Raw genomic sequence first — 23,050 nt, 5'->3', positions numbered from 1 at the left:
AAAAATAGTTTGTTTTAGTATAATGTCCGCATGTTGGATTTTACCAGAAGTAGGGTTTTGAAAGACATGTAATCTATATAATATATCCAAAAGTAGTACATAACAAAGGTTTGTACCAAATAGTATTATAGCAGCATGATGAAAACACCTTTTCATACGCTAGCCTCTGATATTGTGCTGATTTAAGTATGATGTCCGCCATTTTGGATTTTACCGGAAGTGAGACATATTTTCAAATGCCTCCCTATCTGAAATAAAAGAGTAATAGTTGAAAAGGTCTATACCAAATGTCATGCTTGTAACAGGATGTGCACATTTTTTTACAAAGCTGCCGTACTTATAAGTCTACAACTGACTATATCATGGCAAAATGAAGACACACTAACTAAAAAAACAGCAGTATATACAATATTAAAAGAAGATTTGGTTTGATTGCCATTGAGATAACTCTCCACAAGAGAGCAAAAAAAAAACACAGAAATAAGCAAGTATAGGTCAACGTAAGGCATTCAAAAATAAGCAAGGCCTATACCACATAGTCAGCTATAAGAGGCCTCGATTCAAACGAGAAAACTTACGACTTAATATATGTACAAAAAAATGAACGAAAAACACATATGTAACACATACACACACGAGCACCACTGACGTACAGGCTCCTGACTTTGGGCAGGTATATACATATAATATGTGACGGGGTTAAACATTTTAGCGGTATCCGGAACAGGGGTTAAACAGCACAACATAAGAAAGAACTTTAAAAATCAGTTGATCAAGGTTAAACACCACATATAAAGCAACAAACTAAGCGTCATACTCAACTCCGAAATATATACTAGAAACTAAGATAAAAAAATCATACAAGACTAACAAAGGCCAGTTCCGTTCTTTAACCCCAATTTAATAGTGCGTTCATTTATGGGAACGGCAAATATTGTCCTCCACCTAGAGCGCTTCGACCCAAAAGAAATGCCGTATTTGTCCTATTTGAATCGAAATAATTCGTGTTGGCTTGAATATATCGTGATTTTACCACGGGTTGTCCCATCATGCCGATATTTTACCCCTCGCTATCGCTCAGGGTAAAATATTTGTCATTAAGGGCTAACCCTTGGTAAAATCACGATATATTTTAGCCCCCATACATTATTTCTTAAATAATCGATAGGAAAAGAAAAATCATCTCTTTTATCATAAATTTTAGTATTGAGTCACTCTGTCTATTTAATTATAGAATAAGGTATCAGGTTATGCATGAAAGCCGTTGCAACACTTCATCATTCAAAATAACACAAGAGTACACCTATTATCTTGGATAATGTAAAATCTTGTGTAGACCAGTCGCCTTTATGCAATATTTAAAAGTAAAATACAAAAGTACTGAATTTAAAGGAAAAATCAGTCCCTTATCAATTGGCAAAATAAAAAAACCAAACACATCAGACGAATGGGAACCAACTGTTATATTCCTGTTTTGATAGATGCATTTCATGATATGAATTAAACCAGGTTTGATAGCTAGCTAAACCAGGCTCACTTGTATGACAGATGTACTAGAATCTTACTTTATTTGGTCTTTTTAAACAATTTTTGATTGGAGCGTCACTAATGACTCTATTGTAGACGAAACGCGCGTCTTGCGTAAGTGTAAAAATTCAAGTCCTGGTATCTATGATGAGTTTATTTACAACCACTGGGTCGATGTCACTACTGGTGGAGATTTATTTTCCCGAGGGTATTAACAGCCAAGTAGTTAGCCCGTCTGTGTTGACTTGAGTTTTCATTGATATGTTCATAATAATAAATGAATTGTTAACAAAACTTTGAATTTTTTAAGTACTAAGGTTTTTCTACCTAAAACAAATAATAGATTATCTTAGCAATATTTGGCAAAACTTTTAGGAATTATGTTCTTCAATGCTCTTAAACTTCGTTTTTTATTTGCCCTTTTTAAACATTGTTTGATATGAGGGTCACTGATGAGTCTATTGTAGACGAGACGGGCGTCTGGCGTCAGTGTAAAATGTTAGTCCTGGTATTTATGATGAGTTTATATATTTCCATTGCATTGACAATAATGTGTGAACAATATAAACAGACATAATAGGTACAAAATTTAAAAAAAAAACGGATACAGCAGTCACCACTTTGCTTTATTCCTAATCCCTATAACACAAACAAATATGAAAAATGAAAGACAAAAATACACAAATGACCATAACACAATAATACACAAATGACCATAACATAGGAATACACAAATGACAATAACACACTAATGCAACGACAAAGTATAAGTACCAAACCATGCCAGTTGGATATAACTGGTCTGAAACGTAAGGGTTAATAATTTACAAAGACACATAATGGAACACTGTAACACCTTTTTGAGATGAAAAGTCCGTACTCAGACTCTATTCTTGAAAACCAACATTTATCAGGTGTGACTATTTATCATCAAGATAGTGGTATCTTCCGATAACTGTTTTTTTTTTAAGGAGGAGACGTTCCTTGACATAACTCTGTTCCACATTCGTTATTCAGACACCGGTGATGTTTTATAAAGTATGAATAGTAGCTGTTAGTGCTCGAATATCGAATTAGCTTTAAAATGTACATCCCATATGCAAGTGAATCGTGTATAATGCCACTAAGTTGTGGGGAAGTAATAATTTGAAAGTAAAATCGTCTCTGGTTGTCATATTCCGGTATTGAGATGTCTTGAGACGCTTACGTCAAATATCAGGTATGGACTGCTAATGTCAACTAATGTGGATTCGGTTATTTTTGTGTGTGCTGGTTTTCTTGGATTAAGGAAAACTAACATGTTTGTGAATATTGGATTTCGTGGTTTTGCCTAAGTTTGCATACACGCTTGTAGAAAATGTGTCACTCGTTGAATCTAATTTCGTGGTTGACCTATACCAAAGAAATCCACGAAAAATGGTAGCCTACGATTTATAACGAATCTACGTGCAGTATGATAAAAATATTCACATGTCAGAGTTTTTTTTTAAGTATTCTTCTAAATCCAGGTCCAACAATGCTTGATTAAAGTTAAATACTATCGATAAAGGAATATTAGTGTAACTGTATGATACAGTAGAAACGCTTGAAGTATTAGCCAACTTATACCACATGCATGACATGTGATATGTCCTACTATTTCGAATACCTTCAAATTATCAAAATACTTCTATTGGAATTGTGTTCTCTCGAGAGCGTGAATAGAACTCAAATTCAAATCTTAAGTAATTAATACACGCTAAGTATAGTTACGATGGTTGCTGTTAATTGTTTCGTGTTCCCATCTATGTAGCTTTTCAAGTTTTCTAGTAACTCTTGATTTGTCAAATGATATGGTTGGTATTTCCTGTGAATGAGACACCTTTTAGGTCAAAGTGTTACCCCCTCCGAAATTAAAGAACATGTTTTGTGAAGAAAAATAAATGTGAGTGTGTTTAAAAAAAAATTAAACAGAGAGACTACATTACATGGAGGTTGGTGTTTCAATAAATGTTTCTGCAATAACCTTCTTTTAATAGTGCAATGATTTATTTTTCTGAGCAGTCATAAGTACAAAGTTGACCATAATGTTCGATTTGAAATGAATTATTCTGTGTTCAATGATAATAGCTACCACAACGAAGATATGATGGCGTAGTGTAGATTATATAAACACTTATTATTAAACATTTCAGAACAATTAGCTTATGTCACGATAATATAATATTATTTAATTATGGCCCGTAGAAAACATGGAAAATGTGAATATCCAAAACTATCAACACGACAAAATAATTTCAATAAGGACGCAACTTTCAAGGGTTGACAATTTTGGATATTCATCGCTTATATAGGACCACAATTGTTTAATTAAAGCAAACTAACAGTGGCAGGGTATTATCAATTATAGAAAAAACATTTAAGAATTTGTTTAAAAATCAAAAACTAAAAACGTTATCCGCTGGTGTTAATTTTAAGGGATAATCTTCCTTCCATGCAATTGAATAAAAAATTAACCGAATTATTCCATGTCACGTGATTGCGTGTTACCAAAAATGATTGTTTGTTATATATGTTAGGTATAATAAATATAATTATAACCTTGATAAAATGTAATGGTTTTAATGATCAATATTTATACAGAACTTTAGCGAGATGCATCGAAATTAAAGCTACTCTTCAAATGGGCTTTGCTGATGACATAGTTCATTATTTCAATTATAAAACAATATATCAGAACTTCAGTTTTATCAAACCAATAACTTGCTTTTAAAATACTAACTGTATGACATTAGTTGTAGCAAACATTAGAAACGGTTATGTTGCAGTAGTTTTACGAACGTAAACACCATTGATTGATTATCATGTAATACAGGTATCGTAAAGCAGATCACATTTTCACAGTTATATTCCTAGCAAGCGTCCCATATACCACACGGATGACGGTAACATAGTGTAACTGTTGTGTACATGTACATGTGTGTTGTACTTGACATTAGCATGCAGACAAATGATACGTATCCTAGAAACTGCATACCCTTACCATGCTTACAGCATGTTGGTTTATCTTCGTTTTTCGGTGGAGTTTGTGTTTTTCGATTTTTATAATTAAGTCTTTCCACTTTTCTGTGGAAAGACTTATTGTTTTTCTTCTGATTATTATTATTATTATTATTATTATTATTATTGTTTTTTTTCCGCCAAACTTTGTTCTTGCGATAAATGTTTGTTTCGCAAGATGTCGCTTAGATATTTCTCATATCGTATAATTTATGCGCTTTTAAATTTCACCCTGCTAAGGCGAATCATTTTCTTTGTAAGAGTTATCTCACTATTCACTGTTTATCGTCTGTGTGCATCTCCTTCGTAACTAAAAAAGATAGCGACAAAATTCCTTTTACAAATTGTTCGTTACATCATGTACATCCTCAGGAATTTTTGGCTAATTTGGATCAAAGCGATTCGATAAAATTTTATAGGAGTTATCTACCTTTATGGAATAAATTTATCGGTATGTTTTTTTTTAACTCAGAAACCGTTAATCATATAACCCTGGAATGTTTTTATTTGAGTCCCATGGGTCCTAACTTAGAAAATGAGGTCAAGGTCAAAGGTCAAGGTCAAGTTCTCAATTGTGACTTTTGCTTGTTTTTTGCATTTTCTCTGACACTTTGAAGTACAAAATGTCTGCTTTATTGTAATGAAGATATGCTACGTTATGTCTGATACAATTAAATGGCATCTTATAGGAGTTGGTGCCCCTGAAATGTCTTGATATGAGGTTATTTGATTATAACTTCAACTAAGTTCATTATAAAGGCCTTTGTACAAAACTTAAGGTGACAAATGACCTTAAAAATGACAACCGGAAGTGACCTTGAGAAAACCGGAAGTAGCTATTTTTGCGACTTTTTTTCATATAAAAGTACTCAGAATCCATATATTTTGTCATATAGATACATAAACTGATAACTGAAGACTAAAAATGACATCCAACAAACCGGAAGGGGCTAATTATCTCCCATTATACATACAAAAGTATATAGAAACTATATATTTTTGGAATCAGTGTGAAAGAAGCTATCATATGAGACCTGAAGTGACATTCATTTCACCGGAAGTAGCATATTATCTCCCTTACATCACACAAAAATAAAATTAAACCATTATTTATTGCATTACAATGAACAAACTATCTGCTTATCAAAATTTCTTTAATGTGGAAAGACTTTCAATTGTTCTCTGAACAATTGATTTTTAATTTTGTATATTTTTTTTCTTATTTTATTCAATTTTCTTATACCATTTTTTTATATTATTATCGGAATCTCTTCTTATGTAAAAGAAAAAAAACATTTCGACTGTATTACATTCAAAATTTGTTAAAGCGTTTTGTCATAATGTGAACAAATGTTAAAGTGTTTAATCGGTCTTTTTGATTTATTAAAAATAGCTCTAATATTAGTCAAATGTACATAATTGATCCATTTTAGCACACGATTTTAAAGACAACTGTATAGAAAACATAACAGAAATGCTACCACATATGGGTTTCTTTAAAACCATGTTTTCAACTTTCTACTCTGAGTTAATAATCGGGTGATAATCATCGTAACGATGGGAGGGTTGCATTGATAAAGTAAGGTTAAAAAAAGTAGCCCATATAGTATCTCTGGCATGCAAAACACATAACTGTATTTGAGCATTTTCCGTTTTCTGAAACTTTTTTTCGTGTTTTCTGTCTTAAATACAAGCTTTAAAAAGTTTATACTTTTAGTGAATCCCCGAGACGTGAATATTTTAAAATTCAAAATCCTTGTTTACATGTTGAAAAAAGCTGATATTTTTTTATAATATATCGGTTTATGACACCGTATTAACTGTCAATGCAGTAAAACCTCATACACTTTACTAGAAATGTTAATTAATTTTCTGCTGTTTTAAAAATATACCTTGTTAAATATAAGATGAACAAGAAAAGTTATTGACACTGACCATTATGAATTTTTGACGTATTTTGCAATTAACAAGTTAACAACTGATTTAGCATGTTCAGGTTAAACAATCATCATTTCACATTGTTAACTGATCAGATTACTTTATAATGCTAGTCTGATATAAACATTTCTGCAGTGTTCCATTTTTAGTAAAGACTGAAATTCTCACAAAAGCTACAAAAATGGAGATAATAATAAGGAATTGATGATATTAAATTGATATAAAACATTGTGAAAGGGGGAAGAAATGCAGAATTGTAATGAAATTAAAAAGAGGTGGAAAGTGCCAAAAATTTACCACTCAACATTGCCACAGTCTTAACTTACAAATTTTTGATTTTCTTACACTAACACATAATATCAGAAGCTGTAACATATGTAAAAGGTAAAATTATTTTCTATTGAATCTGATACATGGTTTTCTGAGACAAAAGCTATAATCTTTTTAATAGCGATTCTACCTACCTTTTACCTGATAGTTTGGTTCGGTCATTTCAATAACATTATTACTAGTTTGTAATGTATGATAACAAAAAGTACCTCCCATAAGTGAACAACTCCATTCGGTAACTAGCTCGTCTACTTGTATTTCATAAACTTTGCCATTCACTTATGGTGTGTTGGTAAAACAAATACCATCACAAGTTGTTTTGGTTGGATGTACTCGCTTTGCATTGGTACAATTGTTTTCAAGGGAAATGTTTTTACCACAGATACGATGAAACTTCCACATTTCTTGTTAAATTGTTTGTTCAATTTGCTTACTTCAACCATCTGTAGTAGACAATGTAGTCCATGTTAAAAAATGGAAGACAGTAATTATACATTTGCATTCGTAAGATACAAAGATATAACATATATAACTACGGGACAGGACTACCGATCGCGAGATTCGTCATTTAGTTTCATTGCTCTCTTCATCAAAGGTCTGCATTGTCTAAATTTAATGTTGATTTGTAGCAGTGACAGTTTTTCTCGTTTTTCTCAAATCTATTTCGTGCTCACATCAGTGTTACGCTACATTCTTCCAAAGTGTACAAGTTTCGTAAATAGTTTCTTAATCCCTCCTAATGAAAGCTCAAATATTGGAAGTGTCAAAATAAACGTAGCAATTCGCATTAAAAAGCGAAAACAAAAAGACAAAGTGAAACGGAAAATTTCTAAGTGATTTGTAATGATGATGTAGAATCAAGAGAACAGTTCAGCTGTTTCTTACACGTAATTCTAATAAGAAAGCAACTAATACAATTTAAAAAAAAAATACAAATAATTGTATTTTTGAATTTGATTGGGGAAAACCAATATTCATTTCTATAAGTATAGATAGATACATATCAAACAAATCATAACTAAAACAGATTGTAATATTCGTATGAAGTTACTTAAAAATTTAGCATAACATGAACATATTCTGATTTTCATGAGGTGTCTCGTATTCGTGGCTGATCGCTTTGTGAAGATTCTAACTGAGCTTAACTTGATTTGACTTTGACTTTTTATTATCATTAATACAATGTTATAGAAAAGAAATATGATTCATTGGAGATTTGGGTATATTATGAATATGCAAATAATTATATTGAAGTACAGAACTAGTATGTAAGTGCGACATAGAAAAATATTAAGTACTAGTTCGTTTGTCAGTTGTCATCACGAGTTTTAACAGTAGGGCATAGGATGTTTTCCTAAAATGATCACCCTCTTGTGTCATTTTGAGATACTAATTATAGTATTTAGAATACCATTACCCTTTTCTACATGTTAAAGTAATGTCTAATGTTTCTTTGTATACATGCTATGGCAAAACATCAATTCTAATATGACATTCTTCTTTAGCTTTGGGTACAAAGCCATGTTCGAACTTGAATAGAACATAGGCTTCACGTTATTGACGTCACAATTGAAATTATAACGTCGGATGAATTTTGAACAACGCCAGAGATCAAAATGGACATTTTTGTTGGTGTTGCTCATTAGGAAATTAAATAAAACATTCTAAAAGAAAGTTTAAATGTTTCTGTTCTATTTTTATTGATAAACTGTTGATTTTTCTATCACAATTTCATCAAATCAAAATGGCGACATTTCGAGCGTCTACTATAGGTCCGCTTTGAAGTACAAAAGTTCGAATTATTCCTATTGGAATCGAAATAATTTTATCATGCCATGCTCTACGCTCATTTAAACATGGGTAGGCATTATATTTGTAAACATCTAATTTAATTAAGATATTAACAAATATAATGCCTAACCATATTAAAATGAGTATAGAGCATGGCATGAAAGAAATATTTCGTAAACATCAAAGATAAATGAATATTAAACGAAACAGAAACGTGTGCAGAGTGTAGAATTTAAGGGGGGTGGCTTCTCAGTTTCAAAATAATTAGTTTTTTTTAAAGAACTAACATTACTGATAGGGGATCAATAAAGAAATCAAAAGAGCAAAACAAATATATAGGTAACCGTGCTCGTTGACAAGTTTAAGTTCTCAAAAATTATTAAAAATAACTAAAATTTATCATTACACATGTGTACATGGTAAAAGAATTATCAAAAGAAAATTGGGGGTCTCCTGGCAAAATTTGTTACGGCATTAAACTGAACAAAACCAGAGGATTCTGAAAAGCTGACCAAAATTAAAAAAAAACAGACAAGCGAGCTTCCTCAATAGACGTTTCTTATAGTTAAGAAAAACACATATATATCTTATTGATTTTTTTCCTTTTTTGTGGAAAAAGTATGGGATAAATTCCCCTAAATTTATATCACACTTTTTTAATTTAAGTTAGAGTAAGATATGTGTATAATTCGGCTCCTTGATCGGTTTGTTGGTTCTTCGACACATTCCCCATTGCCATTCTTTTATTTTTGATTTAAAAAGTTAAGCATATCCTCCTTTTTAAGACGCGTGTTCTATGTTTTTCTTGTATATATGCTATGTTAAAAGCCGTAATCAATCTCGAAGATAACATAATATAAAACGAAACAGAAAAGTGGGAGGAGAGCTGAATTTAATAGGCGTTTGTAATAATAACAACAAAGCGTATTTATTATTGATTTGCTTTCTTGTTTAGTGGAAAAGGTATGGGATAAATTCCCTTAAATTCATTTTGCACTTTTTCCATTTGAAATAAAAACTCATTTACTGAAATTATAGTATCGAAGATATATATGTATATTTCTTTGGTCGGGTTGTTGTCTTTTTGACACATTTTCTTTTGCCATTCATTTTTTGTTTTAAATTTTGAAGTAGTATACACTACAAACCGCTCAGAGTCTGAATTGACCAGTTTTTGTGATCGACCAGTAAAATCGAGCACACATTTTACTCGAATTGTCTCGACTGTACTTAACTGTACTCGACTGGGTCTCGACTTTACTTAATTAGTCTGATTCAGTACGTGATGATCTTTGTGTAGTCTGAAATGGTCTTGACCAAGGCTCGACCAGTCTTGACCTGTCTTGACTAGTCTCGATCTGTTTCGACTAGTCTCGACCCAGTCTCAACCTGTCTCGACTATTCTTGACCTTCAAATTTAGTTTTGACTGGTGTTAATCAGCCCATCTAACTTAATTAAATATTGATCTTATAAAATTAAAGCTTATTAGGCAGTTTGATTTATTGCTGTGAAATGAAAGAATTTAATTTTACAATAGGTAAAAATAAAAATTATTATATAAATTCAGATAGGCATCTTTAATTTTTTTTTTAACTTTTTCAAATCAACTTGGATTTTATCAAATTATGCAGCTATCTTAGATATATATAAAGCTTACTGAATCCCATGTCATTCAGTTTTTTGTTGTATTGCTGTCAAATTTAAGAATTAAAGTATTCTTGGTAAAAAACAAAGCTAGGATTTGCAATTCGGACAAAATAGAGATAGTACACTTTGATTTTTTTAATAACTTTTTTCAAATCAACTTGGATTTTCATCAAACCATGCAGTTATCTTAGATACATATTACGCTTACTGAATGCCAGATCATTTTGTTTTTTGTTGTATTGCTGTCAAATTCAAGAATTAAATTAACTAGGTCAAAAAAGCAAGAATTTGCAGTTCGAACAAAATAGAGATAGTACACTTTAATATTTTTAATATCTTTTTCAAATCAACTTGGATTTTCATCAAACTATGCAGCTATCTTAGATATATATTAAGCTTACTGAATCCCAGGTTATTGTGTTTTTTGTTGTATTTCTGTCAAATTTAAGAATTAAATTAATCTAAGTCAAAAAAGCTACAATTTGCAATTCGAACAAAATAGAGATAGTACACTTTAATTCTTTTAATAACTTTTTCAAATCAACTTGGATTTTCATCAAACTATGCAGCTATCTTAGATATATATTAAGCTTACTGAATCCCAGGTTATGTTGTTTTTTGTTGTATTTCTGTCAAATTTAAGAATTAAATTAATCTAGGTAAAAAAAGCTAGAATTTGCAGTTCAAACAAAATAGAGATAGTACACTTTAATTTTTATAATAACTTTTTCAAATCAACTTGGATTTTCTTCAAACTATGCATCTATCTTAGATATATATTAAGCTTACTTAATCTCAGGTCATTGTGTTTTTTGTTGTATTTCTGTCAAATTTAAGAATTAAATTAATCTAAGTCAAAAAAGCTACAATTTGCAGTTCGAACAAAATAGAGATAGTACACTTTAATTCTTTTAATAACTTTTTCAAATCAACTTGGATTTTCATCAAACTATGCAGCTATTCTAGATATTTGTTAGGCTTACTGAATCCCAGGTCATTTTGTTTTTTATTGCTGTCAAATTTAAGAATGAAATTAATCTAGGTAAAAAAAGCTATATTTGCAGTTTGAACAAAATAGAGATAGTACACTTTAATTTTTTTAATAACTTTTTCAAATCAACTTGGATTTTAATCAAACTATGCAGCTATCTTAGATATATATTAAGCTTACTGAATCCCCGATTATGTTGTTTTTTGTTGTATTTCTGTCAAATTTAAGAAATAAATTAATCGAGGTAAAAAAGCTAGATTTTGAAGTTCAAACAAAATAGAGATAGTACACTTTAATTTTTATAATAACTTTTTCAAATCAACTTGGATTTTCATCAAACTATGCAGTAACCTTAGATAAACATTAAGCTTACTGAATCCAAGGTAATTGTGTTTTTTGTTGTATTTCTGTCAAATTTAAGAATTAAATTAATCTATGTCAAAAAAGCTGCTATTTACAGTTCGAACAAAATAGAGATAGTACACTTTAATTCTTTTCATAACTTTTTCAAATCAACTTGGATTTTCATCAAACTATGCAGCTATCTTACATATATTATAAGCTTAGAGAATTCCAGGATATTTTGTTTTTTGTTGTATTTCTTTGAAATTCAAGAATTAAATTAATCTAGGTCAAAAAAGCTACAATTTGCAGTTCGAACAAAATAGAGATAGTCCACTTTAATTTGTTTTAATAACTTTTTTAAATCAACTTGGATTTTCATCAAACTATTCAGCTATCTTAGATATATATCAAGCCTACTGAATCCCAGGTCATTTTGTTTTTTGTTGTATTGTTGTCAAATTTAAGAATTAAATTAATCTAAATAAAAAAAAGCTAGAATTTGCAGTTTGAACAAAATAGAGATAGTACACTTTAATTGTTTTAATAACTTTTTCAAATCAACTTGGATTTTCATCAAACTATGCAGCTATCTTAGATATATATTAAGCTTACTTCTTGAATCCAAGTTATTTTGTTTTTTGTTGTATTGCTGTCAAATTTGAGAATTAAATTAATCTAGGTAAAAAAAAGGTAGAATTTGCAGTTTGAACAAAATAGAGATAGTACACTTTAATTGTTTTAATAACTTTTTCAAATCAACTTGGATTTTCATCAAACTATGCAGCTATCTTACATATTTATTAAGCTGACTGAATCCCAGGTTATTGTGTTTTTTGTTGTATTTCTTTCAAATTTAAGAATTAAATTAATCTAAGTCAAAAAAGCTACAATATGCAGTTCGAACAAAATAGAGATAGTACACTTTAATTTTTTATAACTTTTTCAAATGAACTTGGATTTTCATCAAACTATGCAGCTATCTTAGATATATATAAAGCTTACTGAATCCCAGGTCATTTTGTTTTTTGTTGTATTGTTGTCAAATTTAAGAATTAAATTAATCTAAATAAAAAAAAGCTAGAATTTGCAGTTTGAACAAAATAGAGATAGTACACTTTAATTGTTTTAATAACTTTTTCAAATCAACTTGGATTTTCATCAAACTATGCAGCTATCTTACATATATATTAAGCTTACTGAATCCCAGGTTATGTTGTTTTTTGTTGTATTTCTGTCAAATTTAAGAATTAAATTAATCTAGGTAAAAAAAGCTAGAATTTGCAGTTCAAACAAAATAGAGATAGTACACTTTAATTTTTATAATAACTTTTTCAAATCAACTTGGATTTTCTTCAAACTATGCATCTATCTCAGATATATATTAAGCTTACTTAATCTCAGGTCATTGTGTTTTTTGTTGTATTTCTGTCAAATTTAAGAATTAAATTAATCTAAGTCAAAAAAGCTACAATATGCAGTTCGAACAAAATAGAGATAGTACACTTTAATTTTTTATAACTTTTTCAAATGAACTTGGATTTTCATCAAACTATGCAGCTATCTTAGATATATATAAAGCTTACTGAATCCCAGGTCATTTTGTTTTTTGTTGTATTGTTGTCAAATTTAAGAATTAAATTAATCTAAATAAAAAAAAGCTAGAATTTGCAGTTTGAACAAAATAGAGATAGTACACTTTAATTGTTTTAATAACTTTTTCAAATCAACTTGGATTTTCATCAAACTATGCAGCTATCTTACATATATATTAAGCTTACTGAATCCCAGGTTATGTTGTTTTTTGTTGTATTTCTGTCAAATTTAAGAATTAAATTAATCTAGGTAAAAAAAGCTAGAATTTGCAGTTCAAACAAAATAGAGATAGTACACTTTAATTTTTATAATAACTTTTTCAAATCAACTTGGATTTTCTTCAAACTATGCATCTATCTCAGATATATATTAAGCTTACTTAATCTCAGGTCATTGTGTTTTTTGTTGTATTTCTGTCAAATTTAAGAATTAAATTAATCTAAGTCAAAAAAGCTACAATTTGCAGTTCGAACAAAATAGAGATAGTACACTTTAATTCTTTTAATAACTTTTTCAAATCAACTTGGATTTTCATCAAACTATGCAGCTATTCTAGATATTTATTAGGCTTACTGAATCGCAGGTCATTTTGTTTTTTATTGCTGTCAAATTTAAGAATGAAATTAATCTAGGTAAAAAAAGGTATATTTGCAGTTTGAACAAAATAGAGATAGTACACTTTAATTTTTTTAATAACTTTTTCAAATCAACTTGGATTTTAATCAAACTATGCAGCTATCTTAGATATATATTAAGCTTACTGAATCCCCGATTATGTTGTTTTTTGTTGTATTTCTGTCAAATTTAAGAATTAAATTAATCGAGGTAAAAAAGCTAGATTTTGAAGTTCAAACAAAATAGAGATAGTACACTTTAATTTTTATAATAACTTTTTCAAATCAACTTGGATTTTCATCAAACTATGCAGTAATCTTAGATAAACATTAAGCTTACTGAATCCAAGGTAATTGTGTTTTTTGTTGTATTTCTGTCAAATTTAAGAATTAAATTAATCTATGTCAAAAAAGCTGCTATTTACAGTTCGAACAAAATAGAGATAGTACACTTTAATTCTTTTCATAACTTTTTCAAATCAACTTGGATTTTCATCAAACTATGCAGCTATCTTATATATATTATAAGCTTAGAGAATTCCAGGTTATTTTGTTTTTTGTTGTATTTCTTTGAAATTCAAGAATTAAATTAATCTAGGTCAAAAAAGCTACAATTTGCAGTTCGAACAAAATAGAGATAGTCCACTTTAATTTGTTTTAATAACTTTTTTAAATCAACTTGGATTTTCATCAAACTATGCAGCTATCTTAGATATATATCAAGCCTACTGAATCCCAGGTCATTTTGTTTTTTGTTGTATTGTTGTCAAATTTAAGAATTAAATTAATCTAAATAAAAAAAAGCTAGAATTTGCAGTTTGAACAAAATAGAGATAGTACACTTTAATTGTTTTAATAACTTTTTCAAATCAACTTGGATTTTCATCAAACTATGCAGCTATCTTAGATATATATTAAGCTTACTTCTTGAATCCAAGTTATTTTGTTTTTTGTTGTATTGCTGTCAAATTTGAGAATTAAATTAATCTAGGTAAAAAAAGGTAGAATTTGCAGTTTGAACAAAATAGAGATAGTACACTTTAATTGTTTTAATAACTTTTTCAAATCAACTTGGATTTTCATCAAACTATGCAGCTATCTTACATATTTATTAAGCTGACTGAATCCCAGGTTATTGTGTTTTTTGTTGTATTTCTTTCAAATTTAAGAATTAAATTAATCTAAGTCAAAAAAGCTACAATATGCAGTTCGAACAAAATAGAGATAGTACACTTTAATTTTTTATAACTTTTTCAAATGAACTTGGATTTTCATCAAACTATGCAGCTATCTTAGATATATATAAAGCTTACTGAATCCCAGGTCATTTTGTTTTTTGTTGTATTGTTGTCAAATTTAAGAATTAAATTAATCTAAATAAAAAAAAGCTAGAATTTGCAGTTTGAACAAAATAGAGATAGTACACTTTAATTGTTTTAATAACTTTTTCAAATCAACTTGGATTTTCATCAAACTATGCAGCTATCTTACATATATATTAAGCTTACTGAATCCCAGGTTATGTTGTTTTTTGTTGTATTTCTGTCAAATTTAAGAATTAAATTAATCTAGGTAAAAAAAGCTAGAATTTGCAGTTCAAACAAAATAGAGATAGTACACTTTAATTTTTATAATAACTTTTTCAAATCAACTTGGATTTTCTTCAAACTATGCATCTATCTCAGATATATATTAAGCTTACTTAATCTCAGGTCATTGTGTTTTTTGTTGTATTTCTGTCAAATTTAAGAATTAAATTAATCTAAGTCAAAAAAACTACAATTTGCAGTTCGAACAAAATAGAGATAGTACACTTTAATTCTTTTAATAACTTTTTCAAATCAACTTGGATTTTCATCAAACTATGCAGCTATTCTAGATATTTATTAGGCTTACTGAATCGCAGGTCATTTTGTTTTTTATTGCTGTCAAATTTAAGAATGAAATTAATCTAGGTAAAAAAAGGTATATTTGCAGTTTGAACAAAATAGAGATAGTACACTTTAATTTTTTTAATAACTTTTTCAAATCAACTTGGATTTTAATCAAACTATGCAGCTATCTTAGATATATATTAAGCTTACTGAATCCCCGATTATGTTGTTTTTTGTTGTATTTCTGTCAAATTTAAGAATTAAATTAATCGAGGTAAAAAAGCTAGATTTTGAAGTTCAAACAAAATAGAGATAGTACACTTTAATTTTTATAATAACTTTTTCAAATCAACTTGGATTTTCATCAAACTATGCAGTAATCTTAGATAAACATTAAGCTTACTGAATCCAAGGTAATTGTGTTTTTTGTTGTATTTCTGTCAAATTTAAGAATTAAATTAATCTATGTCAAAAAAGCTGCTATTTACAGTTCGAACAAAATAGAGATAGTACACTTTAATTCTTTTCATAACTTTTTCAAATCAACTTGGATTTTCATCAAACTATGCAGCTATCTTATATATATTATAAGCTTAGAGAATTCCAGGTTATTTTGTTTTTTGTTGTATTTCTGTCAAATTCAAGAATTAAATTAATCTAGGTCAAAAAAGCTACAATTTGCAGTTCGAACAAAATAGAGATAGTCCACTTTAATTTGTTTTAATAACTTTTTTAAATCAACTTGGATTTTCATCAAACTATGCAGCTGTCTTAGATATATATCAAGCCTACTGAATCCCAGGTCATTTTGTTTTTTGTTGTATTGTTGTCAAATTTAAGAATTAAATTAATCTAAATAAAAAAAAGCTAGAATTTGCAGTTTGAACAAAATAGAGATAGTACACTTTAATTGTTTTAATAACTTTTTCAAATCAACTTGGATTTTCATCAAACTATGCAGCTATCTTACATATATATTAAGCTTACTGAATCCCAGGTTATGTTGTTTTTTGTTGTATTTCTGTCAAATTTGAGAATTAAATTAATCTAGGTAAAAAAAGGTAGAATTTGCAGTTTGAACAAAATAGAGATAGTACACTTTAATTGTTTTAATAACTTTTTCAAATCAACTTGGATTTTCATCAAACTATGCAGCTATCTTACATATTTATTAAGCTGACTGAATCCCAGGTTATTGTGTTTTTTGTTGTATTTCTTTCAAATTTAAGAATTAAATTAATCTAAGTCAAAAAAGCTACAATATGCAGTTCGAACAAAATAGAGATAGTACACTTTAATTTTTTATAACTTTTTCAAATGAACTTGGATTTTCATCAATTTATGCAGCTATCTTAGATATATATAAAGCTTACTGAATCCCAGGTCATTTTGTTTTTTGTTGTATTGTTGTCAAATTTAAGAATTAAATTAATCTAAATAAAAAAAAGCTAGAATTTGCAGTTTGAACAAAATAGAGATAGTACACTTTAATTGTTTTAATAACTTTTTCAAATCAACTTGGATTTTCATCAAACTATGCAGCTATCTTAGATATATATTAAGCTTACTTCTTGAATCCAAGTTATTTTGTTTTTTGTTGTATTGCTGTCAAATTTGAGAATTAAATTAATCTAGGTAAAAAAAGGTAGAATTTGCAGTTTGAACAAAATAGAGATAGTACACTTTAATTGTTTTAATAACTTTTTCAAATCAACTTGGATTTTCATCAAACTATGCAGCTATCTTACATATATATTAAGCTGACTGAATCCCAGGTTATTGTGTTTTTTGTTGTATTTCTGTCAAATCTAAGAATTAAATTAATCTAAGTCAAAAAAGCTACAATATGCAGTTCGAACAAAATAGAGATAGTACACTTTAATTTTTTATAACTTTTTCAAATGAACTTGGATTTTCATCAAACTATGCAGCTATCTTAGATATATATAAAGCTTACTGGATCCCAGGTCATTTTGTTTTTTGTTGTATTGTTGTCAAATTTAAGAATTAAATTAATCTAGATAAAAAAGCTAGAATTTGCAGTTTGAACAAAATAGAGATAGTACACTTTAATTCTTTTAATATTTTTTTCAAATCAACTTGCATTTTCATCAAACTATGCAGCTATCTTAGATATATATTAAGCTTACTGAATCCCAGGTCATTTTGTTTTTTGTTGTATTGTTGTCAAATTTAAGAATTAAATTAATCTAGGTAAAAAGAGCTAGAATTTGCAATTTGAACAAAATAGAGATCGTACACTTTAAGTATTTTAATAACTTTTTCAAATCAACTTCGATTTTCATCAAACTATGCAGCGATCTTGGATATATATTAAGCTGACTTCCTGAATCCAAGTTATTTTGTTTTTTGTTGTATTGCTGTCAAATTTGAGAATTAAATTAATCTAGGTAAAAAAAGGTAGAATTTGCAGTTTGAACAAAATAGAGATAGTACACTTTAATTTTTTTAAGAACTTTTTCAAATCAACTTGGATTTTCATCAAATGATGCAGCTATCTTAGATATATATTAAGCTGACTGAATCCCAGGTTATTGTGTTTTTGTTGTATTTCTGTCAAATTGAAGAATTAAATTAATCTAAGTCAAAAAGCTACAATTTGAAGATCGAACAAAATAGAGATAGTACACTTTAATTTTTTTTATAACTTTTTCAAATCAACTTGGATTTTCATCAAACTATGCAGCTATCTTAGATATATATTAAGCTTACTGAATGCCAGATCATTTTGTTTTTTGTTGTATTGCTGTCAAATTCAAGAATTAAATTAACTAGGTCAAAAAAGCAAGAATTTACAGTTCGAACAAAATAGAGATAGTACACTTTAATATTTTTAATATTTTTTTCAAATCAACTTGGATTTTCATCAAACTATGCAGCTATCTTGAAATATATATTAAGCTTACAGAATCCCAGGTTATGTTGTTTTTTGTTGTATTGCTGTCAAATTTAGGAATTAAATTAATCTAGGTAAAAAAAGCTAGAATTTGTAGTTCAAACAAAATAGAGATAGTACACTTTAATTTTTATAATAACTTTTTCAAATCAACTTGGATTTTCATCAAACTATGCAGTAATCTCAGATATATATTAAGCTGACTGAATCCCAGGTAATTGTGTTTTTTGTTGTATTTCTGTCAAATTTAAGAATTAAATTAATCTAAGTAAAAAAAGCTACTATTTGCAGTTCGAACAAAATAGAGATAGTACACTTTAATTCTTTTCATAACTTTTTCAAATCAACTTGGATTTTCATCAAACTATGCAGCTATCTTACATTTATATTAAGCTTACTGAATTCCAGGTTATTCTGTTTTTTGTTATATTTCTGTCAAATTCAAGAATTAAATTAATCTAGGTCAAAAAAGCTACAATTTGCAGTTCGAACAAAATAGAGATAGTCGACTTTAATTTGTTTAATAAATTTTTCAAATCAACTTGAATTTTCATCAAAATATGCAGCTGTCTTAGATATATATCAAGCTTACTGAATCCCAGGTCATTTTGTTTTTGTTGTATTGTTGTCAAATTTAAGAATTAAATTAATCTAGATAAAAAAAATCTAGAATATGCAGTTTGAACAAAATAGAGATAGTACACTTTAATTCTTTTAATAATTTTTTCAAATCAACTTGGATTTTCATCAAACTATGCAGCTATCTTAGATATATATTATGCTTACTGATTCCCAGGTCATTTTGTTTTTTGTTGTATTGCTGTCAAATTTAAGAATTAAATTAATCTAAGTAAAAAAAGCTAGAATTTGCAGTTTGACCAAAATAAAGTAGTACACTTTAATTATTTTAATAACTTTTTCAAATCAACTTGGATTTTCATCAAACTATGCAGCTATCTTAGATATATATTAAGCTTACTTCCTCAATCCAAGTTATTTTGTTTTTTGTTGTATTGCTGTCAAATTTCAGAATTAAATTAATCTAGGTAAAAAAAAGCTAGAATTTGCAGTTTGAACAAAATAGAGATAGTACACTTTAACTGTTTTAATAACTTTTTCAAATCAACTTGGATTTTCATCAAACTATGCAGCTATCTTAGATATATATTAAGCTGACTGAATCCCAGGTTATTGTGTTTTTTGTTGTATTTCTGTCAAATTGAAGAATTAAATTAATCTAAGTCAAAAAAGCTACAATTTTCAGTTCGAAAATAATAGAGATAGTACACTTTAATTTTTTTTATAACTTTTTCAAATCAACTTGGATTTTCATCAAACTATGCAGCTATCTCAGATATATATTAAGCTTACTGAATTCTAGGTAATTGTGTTTTTTGTTGTATTTCTGTCAAATTTAAGAATTAAATTAATCTAGGTAAAAAAAAGCTAGAATTTGCAGTTTGAACAAAATAAAGATAGTACACTTTAATTGTTTTAATAACTTTTTCAAATCAACTTGGATTTTCATCAAACTATGCAGCTATCTTAGATATATATTAAGCTTACTGAATCCCAGGTTATTGGTTTTTTTTTTGTTGTATTTCTGTCAAATTTCAGAATTAAATTCATCTAAGTCAAAAAAGCTACAATTTGCATTTCGAACAAAATAGAGATAGTACACTTTAATTATTTTAATAATTTTTTCGAACCAACTTGGATTTTCATCAAACTATGCAGCTATCTTAGATATATATTAAGGTTACTGAATGCCAGATCATTTTGTTTTTTGTTGTATTGCTGTCAAATTTGAGAATTAAATTCATCTCACTCAAAAAAGCTAGAATTTGCAGTTTGAACAAAGTAGTGATAGTCCACTTTAATTTGTTTAATAACTTTTTCAAATCAACTTGGATTTTCATCAAACTATGCAGCTGTCTTAGATATATATTAAGCTTACTGAATCCCAGGTCATTTTGTTTTTTGTTGTATTGCTGTCAAATTTGAGAATTAAATTAATCTAACTCAAAAAAGCTAGAATTTGCAGTTTGAACAAAATAGAGATAGTACACTTTTATTTGTCTGTCTGTGATTATCAGGCAAAACAGTAATAGAGAAAAGGTTACCTAAACATTAAAAAATACAGTTTGTATGAAATGAGGGCCCCCTCAAGCATTCCTAGACTCTAATTTATCTTTATAGAATGCACTGCATTAATGAGTAATGTACAATGACCTATCATTATAATTGCTTATGTATATCCACAATATTTGAATATCTTATCTGGATAGTTGTCAACATGCATGGTCCATGCCAATGGAAATCTGACCACATCCTCTTCTTTTTATATTTGCATATCAATGAAAGAATGACTGCAACTGCATACAATACATTTCATAAATTATGCGGTGCCATAATTACAGTGCAAGATATGAAAACGAAGATTTAAGAATTCGCTGATGACATATGTTGTTTTCCGGACCCCTCCCCCTTTTTCCAAACATTATTTATTCAATTGTACTGAAAACACAAACAAATACAAATTAAGGTGAAAGTGTTTATAAAATATGAAAACATATCATACGGACAGAAACACAGAAGCTTAATGTTGATTATTAGAAGGGAAATCATCATTCTCTGTTAACAACACATAGTAAGCTGCACAACCCTTGAATCATTCAAAAAGGGGTGTGCAAGTGGTCCAACTTATCGTTATTTTAAAGAATCACCGTTTTCACTGTAGATAATCTCCACTTACCGCACATTTGTTGTTCTCACATCGAACATGTACATAAAAACAGTACGATAATACTCCCCTGGGAGGCCTGTGCTATAAAGGAAGAAGAACAACAACAACAAAGGGGAGTTACTCGTTTGGAACATTGAAAGTCAATTGAGCGTTTTAAAATCGACGATTTAAGTGAAATTCTGAAGAGTCGGTTATAAAAACGAGTAGAACAAGGGCATTTTTGCCACTAAGGTCGATATTTTTTGGTTTCAAAGAAAGATAATTTAAAATTACACTTCGCTAACATATGGCAAAGAATACAGATATTATAACATGTATAAGTAGTGACAAAAATGTGTCTGAAACTCCGAAAAATCACAAAATGTGAAATGATTTGACATTGAAAACATTATCTTTAAAAACAACACTTTGCCATGATGTTTTAATAAACTTTAGATCGTATACTACCCAAAGGTGTCTTAAACTATAAATTTAAACATCCGCATGCCATTGTACTACTACGATTTATTTGTCAGTATTTTACTTTCTATTTCGGGTCGTCACGTGACCTTTTACCTGGAACTAAAAATAGATTTGTATTGTTTTTTTCAAAATCTAAATCATTTGTCTTTATACACACCGACTATACTATGATTGGAGACAACTATTTATTTACCGGACACTGAATTTGAAAACACTGCAATTTTGTATCTATTCATGTGGCGAACAACCTTAACATCACTGCGTAGAATCTATTCTTAGAAACCGGAATGTATTAGTTGTGAATATTGATCTTGGTATCTTCCAGTAATTGTTTTTTTTTTTGGAAAAGAAGGAGACACTCGGTACGCTCAGACACCGGTCATGCTTTATAAAGTATAAGGTATGAATATTAGCTGCAAGCTCGTGAATACGGAATGAGCTTCGAAATGTATATCCCATATGCAAGTAGATAGTGTATACTGCTACTTAGCGGAGTTGAAGTGATGAGGTATGTCCAAGACATGATGTTGTGTCGATATCGATGATATCGATTCGATATCGATATACGACTTTTTGTATGCATGTTGACATGTCCACATGGACTGAATCCTCTGTCTTGAATGTTGATATCGAATCGATATCGACAAGCATTCCATATCCATAAACCTATGTATTTGTTGTCGATATCAACGATATCGACGATATCGCATCGATATCAACAAATATCCGATAACTTCAACAACAGCCTGAAACCTCTGTCTTTATTGTCGATATCAACATAAATTCCATAACTTAAACAACGGCCTTAAACCTCTTTCTTGGTTGTCGATATCGACGATATCGAATCAATATCGACAAACATCCCGTAACTTGAAGAACGGCCTGATTCCTGTCTTGGTTGTCGATATTTTTTGTCAATCTACTCAGTTTGATTCCAACAATTCATACATGAAAATGACTCTGACATTGAACATAACTGGTCAACCTTCTAGAACACCCGGATATATACCATTTCTCGGGGTCCATGTTGTTTCTGTGTGTCATTTCCCCCTTAATGTCCTCCTAATTGACTAACGCAATAGCCAAGTTCTAGATCGACGGCGTTTGTCAGAAGCATGGTTTAAAAAACATTTGATCGAATGGAAACTAGACCTTGGAGAGCAACATGTCACTTATTTGAACAATCAACAGGTTCAAGATAATTTGTTGGTCAACTAAAATTGTATTTGAAGAAC

This window comes from Mytilus galloprovincialis, chromosome 12, assembly GCF_965363235.1.
Source record: "Mytilus galloprovincialis chromosome 12, xbMytGall1.hap1.1, whole genome shotgun sequence".
Taxonomy (NCBI): Eukaryota; Metazoa; Mollusca; class Bivalvia; order Mytilida; family Mytilidae; genus Mytilus; species Mytilus galloprovincialis.
The sequence above is the reverse complement of the archived record's forward strand: the minus strand, read 5'-3'. Positions refer to the sequence as shown.